At 36.4% G+C, this 19,346-nt stretch overlaps 2 protein-coding genes across 2 annotated transcripts in view; both read right to left on the bottom strand.

The window, feature by feature from the left end:
- The window catches only part of OTUD7A (OTU deubiquitinase 7A), a 96,838-nt gene extending 79,347 nt beyond the window's left edge, over nt 1-17,491 (bottom strand). The window contains exons 1-2 of the mRNA XM_010571736.1: nt 17,415-17,491; nt 16,707-16,812 (exon numbers count right to left, since the gene is read on the bottom strand). The gene's annotated coding sequence lies outside the window, so the exon portion shown is untranslated. The remainder of the gene's footprint in view (nt 1-16,706; nt 16,813-17,414) is intronic.
- The window catches only part of MTMR10 (myotubularin related protein 10), a 536,484-nt gene that overhangs the window by 342,819 nt on the left and 174,319 nt on the right, over nt 1-19,346 (bottom strand). The window lies entirely within an intron of this gene.

Genomic DNA, 19,346 nt, shown 5'->3' with positions numbered 1-19,346 from the left:
AGAAAAGTACCAACTGTGAATTAAGTCCAGAAGAAATTGCTGAGAGACATCCTACCGCAGTTGAAAAGATCTCTCTTGAGTCCTAGGGAAAGAAATAATAGGGATCTGTACCAAGTGAAGAGCAATGTCAAAGGAACACCTTGCAATAGGCTGAATGCCTCAGGTTTGGCCTACATGAAAGACTTCTGTTGATATAAAAAAAATGTTTCTTAGAAGGGAGGGGGGATTTCTCTGTAGCCAACAATCACACGCAGCTACAGTTGCACTGGATAAAGTGTGCCTGATGGTATAAATTAATTTGTTTGGAGGACTGCTGTAACTGACAAAATCAAATCAGGGTTGACTTACAAATCAGTACCTACAGAAGGTGGATTTGCAATGCTATCTCTGACAGCAAACTTTTAACAGAGGCAAAGCTTTAGATTGTCTGATTCTGGCCATTTTTTTTCAGCTAAAAGTGCTGTTGAGGAACCAGTCTTGACAGGAGGAGGAAATGGAGTCCCCCAATGCCAGTCTATGTCACACAGTACATCTGGGTTTACTTCCACGTCACTGATTTGAATATGACCTGTTCTAAAACCAACTGAAACTTATCCAAATAGTGTTTGGTAGCGTCTGAGAATGTTAGCAGTACTAGTCCAGTTCATCTGAGAAGCATGTATCAATTTATATGCTGCTGTGAACTATTAGTATAGAAATGAGTAGAGAAGACAAAACATATGCTAAATGTGTTTTTCAAAACTTGTCAGAGACCTCTAACACTCCAATTAGAGAGAATCCTGGGGGGACAATGGGAAGAGGTGAAAACCATTTTCTTCAGTGAAATAAAAAAAACCAGTGAGCTTAGTCATTTGTGCCTTTGTCCTGGCTTATTAAAGGTTTGGGGGTTTTTTGGTCAAATGACAACAAAAACCATGCAGATCTTGTTTAAAAATAAAGGCAAAACTAGTACTGTACCTGTTACAATTCTCTGTGGTTTTCTTGGAATTTGTTTCTTTTTCGTGTTGCAACTCCTTTTCAGACTTATGCTTATACATATTAGCAAACTAAATTTCTCTTCTTTTTCAAACAAAATGTCTAGTGTGAAAGTATCTAGTATTAAGAATGGCTGTTCATCAAAACTCAAAGAAAATATAAGATGCCTTAAGCAGCAAGAAAATCCCTCTTTCATTTAGTCAAATCAATGTGGTAACATTCTGTAAGTTTTCTTTCACCACAAATAAGCTATAGCTACATCTACAGTTGTAAAAATTTATAGTATCTTTGCATTTATAATTTTTCCTGTAACTCAGGCAATATTAAAAAAATAATAATAATTAACAGGAAATACTCAGGCTCAATGAGGAGAACTGGAAACTGATCAATCAAGGAAAGTGTTATAAGGAAACATGCAGAAGAACTGTATGCAAAAAAAAAGCATTAGCAACTAACAGATATTAAAAGTTTGATGTTAAAATAGCACAGCCTGATTTTTGAGAGCTTTTGAACAGTTCTGACCAACTGCAACAGGATTAATGGATATTCAACATCTCTAAGAAGTAGACCATCAGTTCTAATTGCCACTGTTGTCACTATCTATTATTACATTCTATGAAAAGCCGGACACAGTTGGAGTTAAATACCAGTGTGCGAAACAGGAAATTTAGAAAGCCAGAAAAAAAATGGAAATTGATACTGATTGCAAAATAAGCCTGGGGGTTGGGGAATAAAACCCTTCACCACTCTGAATATTAACATCTACAGGCAACAGCTAAAGAAAATAACAGTGCCTGGTTTTTTTAACTTATGTACCAAAATCACATATGAAAACAGCACCTGTAAACTACGTGGAGAACAATCTCTTCTGAAACAAACTGCTCATCATAGACTACTAGACAGAAAAAAAAGAGGGGAAAATACAAAAGAATTTGCCTTAGTCGACAAACATGATGACAACATCACTATAAGGAATTAGAACATGTTTTGTAGAGCTTACTGCAAGCTTCAGCACATAAATATCTTTCCATTTAATCTACTGCAGAAGGAATTACTTATATATTTTTCTAAACATCTCAAACACATGGATTTCTGAAACACCTGTATTTTTCTCTGCTTTTTGTAATAAAAAAGCCCTGGAAATTAGACAGATTCATAAAACAAAAATTCCCTGAAGCTATCCAAAGTGACATTCTCTTTCACATATTTAATTTTTGGTTTTGTTTTTTTTAAATTATTTTAAAGACACATTGATCAAACTCCTCTGCTTTGCTGCTGATCTGAAGCTAGAGGCATAGCAAAGCTGATTGGGAATTGTTGTTGATTATTTTTAGAAACAATGTATCATCACTTGGGACAATATACACTGTCAATTTATTAGAATTTTTTCAAAGCATGGCAGAAAATTGCTCTGCCTGACTAGCAGGTCTGCTTATTAGCTAGAAAAGCAAGGAAGAAAGAAAGAATCCTGATACTGTCGATTCAAAATAAAAAGCTGTGGAGGTGGAACAGGAATGATTTCAGTGATGATCTATAATTTCAGTTAGGTGTTATATGAAATACAAATGGCTGGGGGAGGAGACGGAAATAGAGAAAAATCTATTATTTGATGCAGGGAGTTGGTCCCACAACAACAGATCAGTAGTGTTTGGTAAGACAGATGCTCAACAGACAGGCAAGACTATAGACCACATAAAAGGGAAAAAAAAAAACAGAACAAAAAGATTTTGCTTGAAACCATGGTCTTCCGTCACCTGCAAAAAAGCAACTAAATGAGCTGATCAAAATGGTGGCTTAAGGAGTGACCAACCACAGTGCAAGAAGCAGAGAAGCAGGGTTACTCTCATTTCCCTGTTTAGTTTTGCAGAAACCTATTTGAAAAATTATGTTTTTATTGTTTATGTCAGTCACTTTCCACTAAATCAGTCAGGCAATATTCACTCATCTGAGTCAGCTTTTCTCTTATTTACCAATGTTTTGGAAGAACCTCTTGCTTTTCAGTTTGCTGAAATTCAGTCAATTAACCAGCAGTATTCTCCATTTCATGACAGACAGAATGAGCCAATTTCTTGGAGCTGCAGTCAGTAGACATTGAAAAGCAAACCATCTATGGTGGAGTTCATAATACTTTAAAATGTAAAAAGGTACAAGCTGAATTTTATTTAGTTGATAATAACTTGTTTTTTCAAGCACTAGCATCAAAGTAAAAGTGGTGGTATGTGGAAAAGAAGGTTACTACCATCAACTAGACAAATTATTAAATTTGGATCTGAACTAAGCTCACGCCACCAGTATCTGTGTTTTAATTAATATAGAAATGGATCTGGTTATGTGCAACATAACACATGCAACTCAGAAACTACACAGCAGCTACTATTTTCTTATGTATAAAACCATTGTTTTCTATGATGATGATCTCTAAAAACTAGAAGCTTTAACTAAAAGGAAGAAAAAACACTACTTCCACAAATAGATTTCATCCAAAAGGTGTTTAGTTGCAAAGAATGCAAAGAACTTCTCGGGCAACTACAAACAGTCCTGAATATGACCTGTGATTTTTAAATTTTTTTTTAACACAGCTTATGTGACTGAATATCTAGTCCACATATACAAATCCACATCTGCTTGATTAAATTAGGCTGTTAGTCTCCTAAAGTAAAGCCATAGCTGAAAGGCCCAAAATTATGTAAACAACCTCCAGCAGGAGGTTGAAAATCTGGCTCTGTATTTTCTCTATAATTCAAATGATAGAATTAAAACCTCTAAGCAGCATGCCCTCAAACAGACAGACATTCAGAGAATTTATATTATAATTGTCATTGCTACTTACAGATAAGCAGTAAACTTTCCCATAATACTTTACCTCTTGGAAGTCAGACACTTTAGAGAATGTCACCTCAGCCAGTGTCACCACTGAAAGCTGACCTTGAAAGTCTTCCTGTCCTATCAGTCCTTCTCAAAGCCACTACAAGAATTTACTAAGCAACAGATTTCCTCATATTGTTCTCTGTTCTTTCCATGACCTAATCTATCCATTAAACACTACCGAGATGAAGACACATGCATCTGTGGAAGCAAATACTTCAGTGAGGGCCTTTTTTTCCACAAGGAGACAAAAAGTTAAGGACTAGCATAGCTGAAGTGTATTAAGTTTCTTACTGGAGAAACCTGGCTGAGGAAAAGACCTCAACCGCTAGAATTATATCACTTTGCCTTCCTAACATGGAAAAGAAGTAATGAAGTAATGTTTGTAATGAAAGGATTGCAGATAGGTCAATAGACTCACCTTGCCTTGGTTGAATGCAGGAAAAATGCAGAGTATGTATTGCTCTAAAGAGTACTAACAGGGGGTAAGGAAGAGCAGGGAGGAACTGCAGTCATTTTTCTTCTCCTGCATCTATATTTTAAAGAGTGTGAAAAAATACTGAAATATTTTTCAGCTACCTTGCTCACTGTATGTGGAAGCGTACAGATGAAATTTGGGGTTTAGTTTTTATAGCACTTTTGCTCTTACTTCTAGGCTTGGCAACTTTCTCGTGGACATGACTAAGCTTACTGTAAGATCAAACAGCACAACATATACTATGTACTCTGAAGAGAAATAGTGAAGAGAAATACTTCAGTTTTATACATCATTTGCAATTTGCTGCATTGCTTTAGTGAAGAAAAACTATCCAGTATTCTTGCACAAGAACCCTAGGCCTTAAAAAAAAGAAAAACAGCATTTTGATTGTGAAAGCTAGGAATAAAGTGAATTATAAGAGCACACAGGAAGCTGCACTAACAGCATAAGCATAAGCAACATACAGCCCTGTGACCTTCTGGATGTACAAATAGCTCCAACATTTTTCAGAAACAGGAGACAGCTGTCTCAATGCTGCAGGTGCTGATCTCTTCAGTTTTGTCTGGACCCACCTATCTACCTTTAGTTAATAACAACACACAAATACCAGCATGCTTTGAGGCACAGTTAACATCTCTGAATTCACAGAATCAATAAATCAATTCCACATGTCGAAAACTTATTTGGAAAATCCTATCAGGTTTACAGGAAATTGTTCTGTGAGCAGCAGAAAGAAGGAAACCTTGTTTTCTTTAGAATTCTGACCTTTAATACCATAAACTTCTGCAGCCACCAGCACATCCCAGAGTTAGTCCAGAACCAGGTATGCACTAGACTGTGCCCCAACTGCTGTCAAACAGTGTAGAAAACAGTACAGTTCTAGTTTCAGTCTTTCTTCTCCACCAGCCACAGACTTTGACAATTTTTGTAAGAATTTTATTAACTTTGACAATTCTAACTATTTTTCAAATTGTACAATGGTTTCAGGGGAACTGGGAAGAATGATGCATGGATGGGAATAAGTCTCATTAGAGAGACTGTTAGAAAAGCAGGCTAAAAATGCATTCCCCTTTTCATGACGCTTGACATCAGTTCAAGACTGCACACCTGTGAGTTTGCTCTTGCTCTCCGACATTATCCAGTGATGTCGGATTTTAAAACTTCATTTCCAGCTCAGGATAACCCTGATTTGTAGATCCTAATGGCAGAGTTAAAGGTTTACCCATTTAATCAGCCTTTCTTCTTACCAAGAGGTGGAAAAACCACAGCGCATGAATTTCAGAACCCCTAGTCTGTAGCCAAACAAGTCAATCTGCACGTGGAGATCTGAAGTTCTCCCTGCACAGTTAACAGATGTAGATAGGCTCCACTATGGTACTCTAGTTGCACTTTGGAGTCTCCATTAACCATTTTGGGAGACTAGGTTCTTAATTCCAGGAAGCTGGTTGAAGTCACATCATATAAATGCTCTGTTATATATATTGCTTAAAAATTGCAATAAATTTTTCAACATGTTGGATGAATTCAAACATTACAATAAATGGTAGTGTAGTATTTAAATATTTGTACCAACAGTTAAATACTAAATATACATACATTACCGTTTCCTTATACTGGCAGGACAGGGAAATATCTTTTTTTTTTTTCCTGTGCAGCAGAAATAATTTTATCACTTTACTTTCTTTGAAGAAGCTGACTATTATACCTACTTATTAGCAACTGTAAGAGAAATTGAAGATTTTCTTTCACTGGTCCAGAAACATGGCCTGGAAATTAACAGGCACAGGGCATCTCAGTTTTCACTGTAACACTCTTTACCAAACCAATTTAATCAGTTATAATCCCTTTTTTTAATTGGTGGGCTTTTAGAAGCTGAACTTTCAGGCAGAAAGCTATTTTGCATACAGCTCTGCTTAGCTCCAGCTTTCAAATAAAAGTCATCTGCATAAATACTAGAATGTGTTATGCCCTTTTCTTATTTCTTTCTAATGCCCAAGACATATTTTTCTATTATTTTTAGACACACACTGGGAATTCCCCCAGTGCTTGTCCTTCCTATACTGCAAAAGATCTGATATAACAGATAAAGCAACTGGTCAGTCATCAGCTTTGCTATTTTTACGGCTCTCATGAGTGGTTCCAACCTCAGCAACTTACAGAGTATCCCTGTTTCACAAGTATTGTAGGTTAGTCAGATAGCATTCAAGAACACACAAGCATCCCTTAGTGCTTTTAGGGTCCTGTCATTTCCTACTACAAAAGCTATTCTTGATAACCAGGGGGATGGCTTCACCAAGTAAGAGATAAAATGAAAAACAACTGGCTTCTTCTTGGGTGACATCCCCCCTTAGTGATGCTTTAATCATCACAAGAATCAGAAATGTGTTTAACAAATTGTCTCATTCCATCATAGCATCAAGCAAAATTCAGCATATGCTTTCAGAATCACTGAAAAAAAATTTATTGAAATGATTCCTTTGTGTGTATTAAAATCTATGTTAACAACAATCAGTGAAAAGAGTGCAAATCTTTCTTAATTTCTGCATAAAGGGAAAGATCACTCTCACAAAATAAAATACCTCACCATGAAAATGTATCCAATCACTTACACAACTTTTCAACCAAGATATTTTAGTAAGATATCCTTTTCATCCCTGCCTGTTTAATAAGATAAGACATTTTAGTTTATTACACCACCAGTGCACAATTCATTTTTATGATACAGCAACAATAAATAACTTAAGAACACAAATGAAACAGCAAAATCCCATAGCCTCCAGTGAAACAATACATGGAATGTAACTAACTACATGCAGTATACATTTTGCAAAAGATTTTGACTCAGTTCCAAATTTAGCAAAATGTGACCAGGAAATAAGTGTCTGGAACTTAACCACAGTATGCGTTTGACCCTCTTCAGTCTTGAAATCTACTATTTGCCAAATGTCATTTCAGCTCATAAGAGCGTTAAAGATCCTCTAGTCCTCTGTAAAGAATTAACTGATCCATGAGGAGATTTTTTAGAATCTTACAGGTCTAATTTACACTGAAACTTACTTTAGTTACTCAAAAGGATTTTTTGCTCTCTAGATAAAGTTTCCAAAGACTTTTAACATCTATGTGAAGGCAACAGCATCAGCCTTTCATGCTTGAAATATATGGAGGTAGTTCAAGAAGAAATATGAAAGGAGATTATTTGCTTAGAAAGGAGTTACTCCCAGTCTTCTCTATCAATCTATCAATTGGCTCCTTCTTCTTTTAGCCATACAAACAGTACCAACTTCTCCATCCATATGTTCTCTGCCCATATATACATTAATAAAACTGAGAGATCACATATAAATAGTTTTTGTCTAATTTTACTGAAATTCTTTTTGTCTTCACCAGAGGGAATTCAAGTAATTCAAAACTATGCTAATTTACTTATAAGTATGTGAATCTGAATGAACTTAGGTTGGGCTACAGTTTGGTTCTGCAATCCTAAAAATTTATCACAGAGCCCATGCAGCATTTAGAACAGATGACATTTATTTTGAACTGTCCTGATTTTAAAGGTTTAATACATTAGAAACTGGGAGTTTCTAATCACTTTATCTAAAATAGTTATACTTTGAGAGAGACAAAGATCATATTTTCACCACATAGCCACTGTCTGCTAGCTTAGTCCATAGATGCTACATCAATATGCACATCATAATATTAACAGTAAAAACAATGGAATAGAAATTCTCATGGACTTCATGCTAAATAGCTACAAAAAGAGTGTTTAAGTACTATAAGTCTTTATACTGTATGAAGTGTTCAAACAGTACCTTTCTACTTCTCTATATTGATTATTTTCATGTTACAATATATTAAGGCCTTTTTAGATTAAGACTGATTTCTTTCGAATGACAAACTCTTGCTCTAAACTGAACCAGTCAGTATTTTTTTCTTAAAAATACATCCTGATGATTGGACTATCCAGTGAGAACACTTTTTTTTTTTTTTTTTTTTAAGTATACATTTATTTCTTTTCATCCAGGTCTAGGACTACCTACCTTGGAAAAACACAGCTTTACTGTGAAAAAGGAATCTTCAAGACAAACAAATTTCCTGGAATTCCAAGAGAACCTACCTTAGACAGAATTGACTAAGACATGAATTTTTGTTTGGATACACTGGCCTGAAAAGCTGTATGAAGTTACTGCCTTGCAGGCACAGCTTCTTTCAGAGGTGACATGATTCATACAGTTTGTACAAAAGAGGATGAAACTAATTTCTCACTATGGAATAGGGCTTAGAAGTATTTTACCCTACTCGTGGTAATTAGCAAAAGTATTTTGATTTCATGAGGACTAAGTAAATTACTGCAGTTCACACTGATAAAATAAGTAATGAAACCTGTAAAGGCATATACCAGAGGTAAAGAGCATGAACTAGAATGTTTAAGTTTTCTACATTTGAAAAAGCAAGGCTACATGTTTGCACTCACTGACAATATGTACCTCATACAATAATATTGTTGTTGTTATGAAACAAAACTGCCTCATAATAGACAGCTACTAAAATAGCCAATCCAAATAGCAAATAAATCTCAAAATGACAGAGCATTGCCTGTAATTAAAACACGCTTCTACTTCCACCCACATTAGGCAGAGCAGCCCGAGTATCCTAATACAGCAGTTAGTCTTTATTAATTGTATCTTAATGAGGATTCCTAAGACAAATTCAATATTGAAATTCAGATAGACTACAATCAAATGGTACCTAGTCTTAAATTAGCCTAGAATTATCAGTAGCTGCCAAATGACAAATTCAAGAGTAAGCTGCCTGTAGTGACAGGTAATGTGTCCCAGTTATTTGCCAAACCAAATGTCACTGCTCTATAATAAGTCAACATCTGTAAAAACACTACCATAGCAACAGCCAAGATGAAACTTAAATAAAATGGAGTAACATTTCTGTCTTATCTCTCTGGCTACAAGTTATATGAACTGCATTGGAAAATTAAAGTTGAGATTTGTTTTCTATTGATAACCACCTCCTCGTCACCAGAAAGTTCTGGGATATTGCTTACAGCCCAAAAAAGGCAGTTTCCTAAAAACTTTTAAGTGGTAGTTTGTTATGCTTTGTGTGATACCATCGCTAGCCCTGTCGAAAACAGCAGACACATGATGCAGACGTGGAAAACAAACTAGAAGTTATCAGATTTCTTTGCAGAGGATGAGCCCAGAGCAGGCATTGGGAGGGAGGGTGAAACACACCTGGGCTTATTTACAAGCCAGAAAAACCCCTTGTCAGAGTAGACATTGAGCTTAGTAGGAACTGAAGGGCTTGCACAGTACAAGCTACAGCTTCAAGACAGCAACACAACAGCATCTGTGACTAAGCTTTAGCCATCTAAGCCAGGGTTTTCTTTTCCAAGTTGTGCATCAGGGAACACACAGATAAGAAAGTTCTGTGAAGTTGGTAAAAGGAGTATCCAAGAAGGATCTATTTTTCCAACAAATGACTAAATACTTAGAAGTGAATTTTGCCATCAAAAGATTTTTACATTAGCAATGTAAGGTGGAATAATACATCATTTCATTTCCTCCTTTTTCTTCAGATCTGCAGGTTCCCTGGTCTACTCTAATTTCCTACTCTTCTAGTCCTTGAAAATCAAAATCTAACAAAAGTATACTGTAGAATTATACTTCAGATACATAGATGAGAGACATCAGATAGATTTGATTTAGATTAGATACATAACAGCTAATAGCATATAGAGTGCTAACTGGTATTACCTGAAATCAGGGTTGGAGAAGGTAAACAACATGAGCCATGCAATGTTATGACTCCTGAGAACGAATTTTAGAATTTTTTTCAGTTCAATTAGGCACAAAATGTGGAAGGATTAGAGCCTAACTTGTCTTATGCAGGCACTGCTTATCTCTATTTGATGACTATCACTAGCAAGAGACTGGAATTGGCTGGAGTCACTGCCCCAAATAAAATAATCACTTTTAAAAGATTAAAGAAGCCATTAACGTAGATTGACTTTGCCCCAGCAGAAGAGCGCAATGCAATCTGTTCAGTGCTGGTGAACTGGCAAAGATAAATAAAATTAGTCTGACACCCGAGTACAAAGACAGGGACTTGTGGATGTCGAGTGCAGTGTCCAAACTCACAAGGACTTTTGAAGTGACAATTGTTCCAGAGTAAACATTCTATATGCAACACTTGGATACAGCTTTTTCTCCATGATCAGACTGGATACTTGTAAATTCTCAGCAAGTATCCCAAAGGTTTTACAAACACCATTCTTAATCCTTAAATAAAAAACAGTTCCCACAGAGGAGGATGAAGTTCTGAAAAAATCTGTGCATCAGCTATAGAGAGAACTTATGAGCTCAGCAATAGTTCAGGAGCCTTAAGATAGTTTGGTACATCAACTCCCACTTCTGAAAGGGAGAGACAGACAAAGAATCTATATTCAAGAAGAGACCTTTGGTAGCCAGGCACACAGAAAACCAGGATCTGGACACAGGCTTGAAAGTAGGAAAGACAGATCTGTGCATTCTAACTTTGCTTCTTTGCTTGACTTCATCTACACACAATCCAGTCTGTTTACATGTGTTTGGTATGAAGGTTTGCTTGTAAGGAAACATTTTTGTCATCTCTCTTTTTCTAGACTGAATGACAATCTTATTACTCAGAATCTGTGTGGACAGAAAGAACACGCTTCAATATGGAACTGGTACCCAGGTCTGTGTTTATGTTCTCACTCCATACCCTGAAAGTATTGAAGAAAACTATTTTCTCTTGAAACTGTATCAGATAATGTTTGAATAATTACAACTCAACAAGGAAAGAAAACTGAAGAGCTAACAAAAATAATTTCAGGTCCCCAGATCAATACAGTATGTTCAACAAACTTCACAACTGTCCAGCTCTTTCTGAATGACTGCCTATTGACTTCATAAAACAGCGTAGCAGACAAACAAGACCGTGTATGCCAAAGCACAAGAAAGCACAACAGCAGAATGCACAACCAGTCTGTTCAGCTGTTATACTTGGGACAGAAAAATGAAAGCAGTATTGGTCAAGGGTACTTTTTTCATCTCCTTGAGACACTTCACAGTTGAGACCACTTCAAGCATTTACATTGGCTGTTGTTCTTGGATAAACAGGTCAGCTCACAAATACTCCTTTTTTTTGTAATATGTGCATTTTCTTGCTAGCGCCCAGCTTGCTCTTATTTCAGAACTCCATATTATAAGACAATGTTCTTTTGTGCCATTGCTCTTCTGTCATTAAAAGAGAGTCCCCCCCCAAGCTTTTCTTTGTTTAATCACAAATGTATTTATCATTGCTTTGCAATGAATTTGAACAAATCAATGTTTCTCTCATTTCAAATGAGTTACAAAAGGACTTATAAGGAGACAAAAAGAAAATACATGTCCTTCCAGCACGCTGTTCTACGAAAGAGAAGCATACCTGCAGTACTGTAGTTTGTTATTTGATTACCTAAATATTTTTCCTTTACCCCAGACATATTGCTGAACTAATTTTAAAATTGAGGTATTTTAAATATTTCAAAATAATGAAATACTGAAGAATCCCCACCCTTTGTTCAAAAATGTTTAACCCAATTAAAATATTGATTCAAATTCATGCTGTTCCTCCTTGATGTTTGATGACGGTTACGATGACAAAATGTAAGCAAATCAAAAAGAAATACAATGTTGTATTATAATACCTTTACTCATTGTTCAGTGAGTTCCACAAGAGTTTCCCTTGAAATTGCAATAGCATAACTTAATAAATACTTTAGTGAAGAACTGTGCAGGCTTTATTTTTTAATGTCTGGAATTGAGAGACTCATTTTTTTTTTAATCCAAATAAAATCCATGTTTTCCATTATTTCTTCCCGATTTTTTTTAAAGTTTCACACTACCTGCAAGTTAATGACATTTTTCCAATCATCTTATTTTCAAAATCTGTTTTAAGGCTTGTCAGTGCGACGTTTATGAAAGCTCAGAACTCTGTTGACAAGCGCTCCAATGAAGACTGTAATGCCAGCAGCAGAACAAGGTTATGGCTCAGGCTTTAAAACCACAATCTCCAATTTAAACAGAAAAGTTTAGTAGAAAAATACACCATTTCAAAGGCAGCTAATACCAGCACCTGCAAGATGACAGTACAGGTTGCCACCCAATAGTCTGCCCTAAACTCTATGATCAATGATGACTATTCACCATCTTTGCTACACAAATTTCTTATATTTAGAACAGATTGGGAAATATTAAAAGTATTAAAAATAATTCTTCTGAGGTATGAGAAGATTAATTTAGAGTTAGCTACCTTAGAGGTTTCTTCTGTTTGAATTTCACATTTTTTTTTTCAATTCCTTTCTAATCGAAATACCATGAACTTGCCATCACATTCCCTAAGTTTTGCTAGAAGCACTGTCTTGATATTTTTGAGCTCTGCCTCCCCCATTCATCCATTTCTCATGTTCAACTTACATCATGATGCAAGCTCATGTAATTCTGAATAATAAAAAAATAGACATAGAAATAATTCAACAGAAAGATTTTTTTTTTTTAATCACTGCAAGTGGCTAGGTTTGTATCTCTCTATTATCCAATAATGAAAAGGCCCTTCTGTAAAGCAAACTGGAAAACAGATGCTATGAATTTAACCATGAGAAACACTGCTGAATTCTCTGACATCTATAGGTCTCAAGTTTCAATACTGACTGATGTAGAACAAATAGTTACTAAAAACACTCAATAAGGTATAGCGTGAATCAAGACACCTACAAGAAACTTAAGTACATCTACTTTAAAGCTAAAAGGCCTAATAAGAAAGAGCTTTATGTTCTGTCTGATCTTCCAAATTCTATTCCTGACACTGGAATGCGCTAAAAACCTCCTCTCCTCATACTTGCACTTTCTATTAACAATCTATATCTACCAACACAAATAAAGTATTTATGCCAAAATCTGCATAGCACTTATTAAAGCCATTCTGAAAGCATTAACACACAGCCACACCTTGATCAGTCAGACGGACCATCACAAATCCATGCAACTCTTGAAGGAGGCTCTGCAGACCAGCCTTATGACCAGCCAGTCAGCATTATTCCTCTGAGCGGTTTCATAATGCTTGCCTCCTACCACACTGTACATTTTAGCAAAAACTGAACTGCGCACCTCTCCATAGATTTGGCAATCCCCCTTTTCTGCTCAATAATGTGTTTCCTTGTTTTCAGAACAGCATCCCATTCCCATAATATTCCCAGCAGCTTTCTAGACCCTCATCACAACTAACCAGTTTATAAATAAAAACATTGAGATGCACTTAAAAATTGTTTCTCCTTCTTACACTCCAGGCCCAATTCTAACTGGTTCTAAACCACCTCATGTATTTCTTAATTTTCATCTGATTTAGGTGCTTGCACTAGAGCAGGAAGCATGCTTGAGTGCACTTAATATTAAATAAGGCTTTCCTCATTGCTCCAGCTCAAGGAATAATACATGGTTAAAAATATAGTCAAATCATCGTTTATATGAACACCTTTTGGAAGGTGATAGAGCTCGCAAATACTAGATAGGTTTGGTTTTGCAATGGATCCAATACAGTTAGTAGGTCCTAAGTACAGTATCATCTTATAAGGTGCTATAGACTACTATAAAGTTGACATGTTTCATGAAGTTGGTCACACTAAAGTTATCAAATTTCACACTGAGAAAGGTTAAAAAGAATTTCCCTTACAGTTCCCAGAATCATTCTTAGAATTTACAACAATAGAAGATATTGTGTTTGCTTTTGTTTAAATTAATTCTGAATTAACTCAAAACTGTCATATTTGTAGATGCACAAGTGCTCACGCCTATCTCTGTGTGCAATATGTGGGAAGCCTCTGGCCAGAAGCTTGACCTGGTGCATCCTTACAAGGCACTGAGAAGACATGTGTGAGAATTTGGATAACGTAGAAGTGGGAGTCTAGGAAAACCTGAAGAAATGAAGGCAACAAAGAAGGGAAGCCATGAGAGACAATTATTGTCATGAGGAGTGGGGACAAAGGCAATGCACCTATAGCAAACTATAGGCTTCATTAGTCCCCATTGCTGTTGAAAAAGTTGTTTACAGTGAATTTCAAACCCAAGGTTAAGCTTCAAAATTAGAAACAAATTAAATCCATTAAATAAAGACACCAAGGTAGATACATTTCCCATGCTGCAGTGCTATGGACTGTTAGAAGTTCTGTTAGGACTCCCTCACAATCCCAGTGAACAATGACAGGAAACATACATTTGCAGTAAAGGAAAATTGATCTCTACTAGGTATTTTGTTATCCTGACATCCTTAAGCATTGAACTTTCATTTTATGATCAAAAAATTATTAGGATTCATAGCAGTGAAAAAAAGCAAGACCCCAGCCTCCAACATCTAGGGGGTAGGGAAACTCACAATAGCATTACCACTGCTGTCCTGAGTTCAGCTGGGATAGAGTTAATTTCACAAGGAGCTGGGAGGGGGCACAGCCAGGACAGCTGACTGGAACTAGCCAAGGGGATATTCGACACCATATGACATCATGGTCAGTATATATCTGGGGGAGCTGGCTGGGGAGGGGTTATGGCTCAGGAACGGACCGAGCACTGGGTTCAGGGTGGTGAGCAATTGCATTATGCATCACTCATTTTATGCATTCTTTTATTAGTATTATTGTTATTATTACTCCTTCTCTCCTTGTGTTGTCCTGTTAAGCTGTCGTTATCTCAACGCATGAGGTTTTACCTTTTTCTTCCAATTCTCCTCCCCATTCCACCAGGGTAGGGGGAGGGGTGAGTGAGCAGCCAAGTTGTGCTTAGCTACCAGCTGGGCCGAAACCACAACAGTCCTTTCTGGCACCCAACAAGGGGCCTAAAGGGTTGAGATAACGACAAATCTGACCAGAGCATGTTAAAACAAATTTGTTATACACATTCTTATATTAGTTAAATAGTCACTGGTCACAATGTTGGTTCACTTGTTCACATAGTGGTGTTATGTAAGTTCTTATATGCATTATGTATTCCCTATGGTGATATTTATCACCTCGGGGAGAGGGCTCTGGACTATCACTTTGCTGTACCGGGTAATGTCGATTTATGATACGATTACATCACTGGTCATGAGGTTAAGCTGGTACTTGTAGGTGGCATTGTTGTCAAGTCTGTACCTCGGGCGCCCTCTCTTGGAATTTATTAGTAATCGCACCCAATTTATGGGGAAGACAGGTGGGAATAAATCATGACAGCTGCTCTTTATGAAAACGTTATAGAACACTTCATGCATGTCAAATATAACAACATCACAAAAAAAAATTAGAGCTTCCAAAGTTCAAAAATATGCACAGAAGTCTTCTATCTCTATATGAGGATATTATAAACACACTGTGCATTCTAGCAATAAAAGTAGACAGATCTAAAATTTTAACACTGCATGGCCTCCAGGCCATGATTACCCCAATAGTATGCACAGCCAAAGGTGCTAGAAGAATATCCTGGCCATAAGTCCCTGTAGGTCAAATATAGTAAATGCAAGAACACAGAATTTTCATTCAGTTCTCTTGCACGTAAGCATTATAATACAGTCGTTTTTATATCCTCAATCTGGTATTTTCATTCAAGATCCCTGCTTTTAAACATTTTGCAGAATCAACATGGCTCACTTAATTAGCAGTTTTTTCAAATGTCCAGCTGAACACAGCCATGCAAGTGCGGTGCCAGGAATTTGACTTGCTGTAACCTTTTGAACCTCTTGAAAGGAGATTCAGGATTTTTTTCTTTCCTTCTGTGCTCATTTGTTCAGTACGTACATGTCTCTCAAAACATTAATGAGCTTAGTTAAGAATGTGCCTGTAAGGTGTGCAATTACTATACTATTAAAAAAAAAAAAAAGACCAAGGAAGACAGATTAGTTTAAAAAGCATTATTAATTTTGAGTCCCTGCACTTTATTACAATTATTTAGAAGGTATCTAGCAACTCAAAATTAAAAATCTAGTTCCCATGTACTTAATTTTCAGCATAATGTTCAAGACAGACCCTGTGGTGTCAAATCAAGAATACAGACCACAGTTTCTCATATTTCTCTCATGTACATGTTAGAAAGTAAATATTTTCAGCTCCATTTAGTTTGCTGATTTAACTTATTGAGGGTCCCCTCAAGCAGTTCTGTTAACCTAATGTGGCAAGGAAGAAAAAAGCAGTAGGGAAGAACTTCTCAATCCAGCACTGCTGCCGAGGAAGTGTTAGATATAACATACTTCCAGGGAAGGAGAAACATCTGTGTGAAAAGTTTGGTTTAAGCAATGTATTTAGCATCACTGAGAAATCCTGTAGCAGAAGCAGGGACAAAATCCAACTCACCATGGTAGGTTCTACTTGCAGAAATGTCCCTTCTCTCCTGCATGCCCTATCTCATTTTGGTGAGGCAAATGAGGCAGGCATCCACACCACTAAACCCACTTTCTCCCTAGAAAAAGGGCAGAGAAGTCAGCAAGTAAATGGCAATCTACAGCAGCTGATAATCAGCTGAACACCACTTATTTAGCAAATGTATTGTTCAGTTCACTATCCTTACCAAGGTTATTACTATGGGGATCTTCCATTTAAGTCTCACAATGGGTTGCACCATGTTATTATAGAATGAACTGTTAAGAAATATAAAAGCAAAGAACTAAGCCCAAAACAGAGCTGCAGTGACAGATCAACTGCTACAGCAGTTTAACATGGCAATGATATGAATGGTTTTAGGAACTTTTTTAGCATCCAAGCTTTAGGAAGCACAGATAAAGATTCATTTAATGAGTAACACTGCATCACCCATCAGCTCTATGTTGCCACAGACAATAGGCATGCTGTTAGCTTGTTAATAATTTTAGTTGGTTTCTTTGGTTGGCTACACTTAATTGTTGTCAACCAGAAAACAAATTAAATTCTTGTTTTCTTTACAAGGCCCCTATACTCAGCATTGCAAAACAACTAAATGACAGATGCTAATTTGGGGGGTGGAGGGGATGTTTATAGCTACTTACAGGAATGAGGGAGGTAGGCCCCTGTTTCTAATATGTTTACCTATTTAGGAAGGCAGGAGGCAACTGTCCAGCTGATTTTACTTCTGATTCTGAAGCTCTGCAGTATCATGTGCCTGCGAGAACAGAGAGAAGACCAGAATATGTTTTACTGTTTTACTCCAAAAGTGACACTGTAAAGTACTATTCTGCATCCATTTATCATTCCCACTACACACCCTGATCCTGGAATCTTTATCTGCAGCACTATTGCGGAGAAATAATTTCTTCCTTTCTTGCAGCTTTGACCATTCCCAAGATGGTTATAAGCACTTCGGTATCTCACTGTTGAGATCACAATAGTTCTTCCATCAGGAACTTCAGCCAGAGCCCAATCCAATTCAGATTAGGCAACAGAAACACTCATTATCAGAGAGACAGAAAGCAAGCTTTTTGGAGGGAAACATTGTCTGACCACTGGCACACGTTAACCTAGACATAAGGATTCTAAAAGGTAACTTGATAAACCCAAATGGGTTTATCAAGTGTTTACAAGATTGAGATCGCTTTGCCATCGCAGAGCTATATGTACATTAAATGACAGCTTCTTAGGACTGCAGCCCCCTTATTGTTTGGTTCAGAGAGACAAAGGCAATATACCGCAAAATCCAGTTTAGAGGGCTGGTTTTCCACCAGTTTGTACATTCCATGTCAATGACAGAACTGAGTAAATTATTCCAGCTGATCCAGTGTATTTAGTCCCTTTCTACTCATGAAACATTCATTTGCAGATAGAGATCTACTGATTTTGTTCAACAACATGTCATACGATTTAAAAAACAAACAAACAAAACCCCCAACAACCAACAACAATAAAGCATTGCAAATTGATCTGCAAGAATCCTCAACATTAATTAAATTAACCATGAAGCATAGACCCAAGTGGTTTAAAGAGCTATATGATAACATTTTGCTTCCTGACTGGATATGTGAGTGTGTTGTAGTTTATCTAGCTTTTTATCTGGTTTACCTGTTAAGAGAACAAAAATGATCAGCACATACTCTTCTTTTAAAGCTTGTTTAGTGATACTCTGCCCAAATATCATCCTTTCCGACCATGACTAAAGTTTGCTTCTCCATTAGTCTGAGTACCATTAATTAAGATCTTAAAACATTATATCTTCTGAAGCTTTTATGGCTATCCTACTTGCTTTCTCCCAATTCTTTGAATTTTTTGTTCCTCCTAGTTATAACATATTACACTTTCTTCTCTATATACAATTTGTTTCTTACAAATTCATATATATATATTTATATTCAGTTGTGTATTTATGTACACAAACCCACATATTTGTTAAATAAATTTATTTTTATTAAAAGACAAACAAACTCTCTTTTCCATTTTCCTTCTCCACACCCTCAGCTATATTTTTCCTAGTATATGTTGTCACACAAATTTATTTCAATATAACACACCTTCACTGGTCATTTTTAAAGCCATAAGACGCTATCTGCTTTTCAGGTTCAGTTGAATTTTCACCTGGTCAACTTGTGTCAGCCACCTAGAAGACTAAGTTCACTTTTCTGTGAAATTTCCCTGAAATGGGAAACTAGCTATGGTAACCTGACCAGAAAGAACTAAATATCCTCCATATTCATACATAGAGTATTTGGAACTGTTAGTGGTCACAAAAATAACATATTTAAGGTGTTTTACAGATGCCTACTGAAGTCCATAGGCAAAACCGTACTTACATTTTTTACAAAATCATACCTTTGATTTCCAGCGTTACAAGAAACAATCTAAAATGCCAAATTAAGATAGGTTTTTAAAAGATTGTCCAAATACTTTTTTCACTCTTGCTGAGATCTTTATTTCAGACTTCTAGATTGAAACATAACCCACACTTCACTTCAATTTCACCGTAGTGTTTATATTGTTATGTGCAGATTGTACAAGTACACATAATTATGCTAAAATTCTCGTAGCCAAAGA

The sequence above is a fragment of the Haliaeetus leucocephalus genome, unplaced genomic scaffold (genome assembly GCF_000737465.1).
Source record: "Haliaeetus leucocephalus isolate CR32 unplaced genomic scaffold, Haliaeetus_leucocephalus-4.0 Scaffold339, whole genome shotgun sequence".
Lineage (NCBI taxonomy): Eukaryota > Metazoa > Chordata > Aves > Accipitriformes > Accipitridae > Haliaeetus > Haliaeetus leucocephalus.
This window is presented reverse-complemented; position numbering and strand designations above follow the sequence as displayed.